The sequence below is a fragment of the Pseudophryne corroboree genome, chromosome 1 (assembly GCF_028390025.1).
Source record: "Pseudophryne corroboree isolate aPseCor3 chromosome 1, aPseCor3.hap2, whole genome shotgun sequence".
NCBI lineage: Eukaryota > Metazoa > Chordata > Amphibia > Anura > Myobatrachidae > Pseudophryne > Pseudophryne corroboree.
Genome location: NC_086444.1, coordinates 1,190,022,668 through 1,190,027,090, shown reverse-complemented (window position 1 = coordinate 1,190,027,090; position 4,423 = coordinate 1,190,022,668). Strand labels below are relative to the sequence as shown.

The 4,423-nt window shown below is 37.5% G+C and overlaps 1 pseudogene; it reads left to right on the top strand.

Annotated features, from left to right (window-relative positions):
- Positions 1–2,176: 2,176 nt before the first annotated feature.
- LOC134943562 (5S ribosomal RNA) lies at positions 2,177–2,295 on the top strand (annotated as a pseudogene).
- Positions 2,296–4,423: the final 2,128 nt, after the last annotated feature.

The following is a 4,423-nucleotide window of genomic DNA, read 5'->3' as shown; positions in this document are numbered from 1 at the left end:
TATCACCCCAATGCGAATAATGTCCTTTTCCCGGTTTCCATGTTGACTCAAAGGGCCTCAGTTTTATCTTCAATATTTTGTATAAAAGAAGCATTTATGCTTTCTTTCACATACATTGCTACCCCTACTCCTATTCTTCCCATTCTATCCTTCCTAAATAAATTGTATCCTGGTATAGCTATGTCCCAGTTATGATTCTCATTGCACCATGACTCTGTAATCGCCACAAAATCCAGGTTATCCCTTTTCATTATCGCAATTAGCTCTGGAAGTTTGTCTCCTAAGCTCCTAGCATTTGCACACATAGCTTTAAGAATTTTGTCTGTGCATCTGTTATTAGTTGCCATGTCCAGACAGTACAAAATAAATGACAAGTTTAAAGTTTAAATTACCTGTTTGGTGATGTTGCTCAGTGTTTTTTTTGTGTGTTTTTTTACTAATCGGGAATCACACTCTGTCCTTTACACCACGACTACATCTCACTAAATGTAAAGATATAGTACACCTGACCACAAATGGGCAAATGATCAAAGGAGGTAAACACCAGACAGCATGCAATCATAAACTATGTTTCACTGAGCAACTTCCCCACACATGCAATGCCAAATACAAGCCAATCATTACATCAAAAAACATACATGAATTTGCATTAGAGAAAACTGTAGTGAGCAGATTGGGGATGTATTTTCATAGTTTAAAAAGACAGATAACATTGGTACAGATGTTTTTAGTAAGCTATAGACATACATTTGAGTAGTTGCGGATGAAGTGGAAAGGTCTTGCAGAGTTCCCAACACAGATTTAAGTTATAAGTGCCTGAGTTACTCAGATTGGAGTAGATTGATGTGTAGAGGAATTGGACTCACATTTGTTTGAAAGCTGTCCTTCAGTGGTCCAGATTGTGGGTTGACTGTTGTACTTCTGCTTACCTTCGGTTTAACATCGATGTAACGTCAAAATTATGTTTAAAATTATAGTTATCTTTTGAATAATGTCCTTTGAATTAATGGACACAAGCCTTACACCACAAGCCTTCCTGATGCTCTTTAAGTAATGGGCCAAGCATGTGAACAGACTGATTACACCCAAACTCCAATGAACCCTCCCCCAGCAATGGCTAGTAATAAAACAGTTTGAAGAAAACAAGCTAACATAACAACCAACAGATTTATCAGAGTCATACCCTCATTCCTATATTTAGGAGTTAATATTCCAATTTATCAATAGCAACCCATCATGTGCATAAGCAACTTAATATAAAAGCAGATGCCTTATGCCTATAGCAATGCTATAATGTTTATCACCCAATTTGCTAATTAGTATTTCAGTGCAATCAGTAGTGATAATCTGCAGCTCTAAATTTCAATGTACCTAGACAAGTATATATTCACAAGCAGTCATTTGGGTGAAATGTTCTGCAGGAGGGTAGTAATTGTTGTCACTACTAACAAGTAATTTCTTATGAATTGTCTGAAGATGTTGCAGAATCCTAGAAAGCATTAAATTGCTTTCAGTCAAGTTGGATGAGGCCAGTTAGCCATGGCAAATTTTTATCCACTGTGTCCAAACAATTCAGGGGCACAGTGGGAGGCAGCATTTATCCTATATGTAGATTAAATAACTGCATTTCAGCTGTGAATACCTGATGTGCCTAGTTTAAGGGTGTCTGTTCTCCCCTTTCTTTCCCATTTCTCTCAATTTTTTTATTATTCATTTTTCTTTATATATGATTTTCAGTGCAACTAACACCATTTGCTTATTGTACAAAACGGCCTCCAAATATGCATTCTGAATGTTCAGTATTAATACTATGTGATATCTGACCATAGGAACATTCAGTATTTGTGTAAACAAGGGGATCATTCCCTGTTGAATTACCATATTTATATGATTGGTTCCAAAATACAACTGTCTGATATCTAGTCATAGGAACATCTAATATATGCTTTAAGAGAATACATCCTATGCTTTCTGTACAAATGTGATACAACAATAGGGTTTTTTTATATGGGAGCAACAAACACCCATCAGAATACGGTGGGGTTTTTTCCAATACACTGAATCATTTATATTATATTTCATTCAGGGGATTATTCCCTGTCAGACTATCATATCTATAAAATCTGCCGGGGATAACCGCACACTGGAAATGATTGCACATGCTGGAGATTTACTCACCTACGGTCAAACCGCACTGAGTATGCCCAATCTCGTCTGATCTTGGAAGCCATACACTGCAGGGCCTGGTCAGTACCCGGTTGGGAGACCACCAGGGAATACTAGGTACCGTAGGTATTTTACTCTCATACCATTTGAGTCTTTCCAGCTCTCTGTGCGGTCCCAGACATTGAATTTTCTCCAATATCCAATTCTGATATACTGACATGGGATAGCTGAACCCAATGGAGCAGGTCTACTCCCACAAAGATTTTTTCAATCCAATATTGGAGTAATTTTTTTGATCATTAGGGGAGTAAACATATTTTCACCTTTCTATATTTTCATCGCCCCAAAATTTTTTAGCAATTATCTATATTCGCTTTCTCCCTTTTATCAAGTATATCTTAATAAAAGTTAAGTATTAATTTACTCATATTTTCATAATTCATCACTTTCTTATATAGATTAAAAAAAAATTCTAAGCGTGCCTTGGAAAAGGCATATAGCTGCTTTTATCTATTGCTCTTTCTTAAGACCACCCTTCTTCATATAGTTAACTGAACTATTTTCCGGGAGCACCACCAACCCATTGCTGAATTTATTTGTTTGTATAGTAAGCATAATGTTGGTTTAACAAATTACTAAATCAAAACAGACATTATTAATACAGTATTCTGTGCAGATTTACCAATTTCCTAGCCAGTTAGCCATGGCAGAAAGCTTTTCCAGATCCATCTGCAGACTAGGGGGATAATTCAGGTTGGATCGCAAATCGAGATCCAACCAGAATTTTTGCGGAGGGGCTGCGGGAGCATGCGCAGCGGGCCGTACTGCGCATGCGTCCACACTTTCTGCGGGGGGCCAAAGTAAATGCGATCGCCTCTGCCTGTCAAGGGAGGAGACGAAGCATTGCGGGGGTGATTAGCAGAATTTGTTATCCTTACTGAATTGGCCCCAAGATCCAGACACAGTGTATCCCAGGAATGCAAACTCTTCCTGCTTGAATGAGTACTTTTCCAAATACAATAAAATTGGTTTTCTCAGAGTTGGGACAAGACTTTGCATACATGCTCATGGTCACTTGCAATATCTTGGGAAAATATGAGGATATCATCCAGATAGACTACAATGTATTGTACAGAAAATCTTGAAAGATATTTTCTAGTATGAGGGTGGTTCAATAATTAAAGTAACAACAGTGTTTAAATTTCTTCAACTCATACACAAACATATAATCAATAGTATGGCCTTGGTATAGATCATTTTTTCATAGTTACGATACTGTGCTGCACTATACTGTACCAAGGCATTTATCCTGGCATAGAAAAATCAGAAAGTTACAACACTTTTTTTGTTGCAGGTAACTGAAGATGGCTTTGACAAAAGAGGAGAGAATTGAGGCCATTTTGATGTCTGAAGAACAAAGTTTCAGTGTAATAGCTGCAGATTTTAACAACCGGCACCCAGAAAGACGAAAAACCTCCAATTTCACGTATCACTGTCAGGTGCCTAATTTAAAAATTCAGAGAAACTGGGACTGTGGCCAACAAGTCACAGAGTGGTCGTCCATAAAGTGCTACTGATGAGACAACCTTGACAATGGTTTTGGCTTCCTTCGTGAAGAGCCCACAATGCAGCACAACACCCACACATTAAATGACTGTCCTTCATAGAGTACAGTTCAGCCTGTAATTCCAACAAAAAAGTGTTGTAACTTTTGAACCATAACTACTATTGCAAATCTGTTTGCAGCAATAAACTTTTCAGCATAATTTGATGTTGTTTGACATTTTACATGACCCCCTTTCCTTTGGAAAAAAACTGATTTAGATTTGAGATGGACAATTTCAAAATGGCGACCATTTCGATACATACACTAAAAGATAGCCCACCTCAACCATACCTTACTGGAGTATTCTATTTTCCAATTTCCTGCACAGTTTTTGAAACAAAAGGGTGTACTGCAATTTTTGAATCACCCTGTATATAATTATGTTTTATTGTTTATTTGTCTGTACTGTTTGCAGTGCTTTATCTTATTGTGCTGTGTTCACATGTTTCTGTAAGCTACACAATCTAACCCTGTGAGTCCCACAGTTTGAAAGGAGCTGTATGTGTGTGTGTGTATATATATATATATATATATATATATATATATTTATATACAAACAAATATAAAACCACAGCACTCATCACCCCAGAAGCGGGGTGCAATATCTGCACTCACCACTCATAGGGTGGGGTGCATGTAGCCCATGGCCAC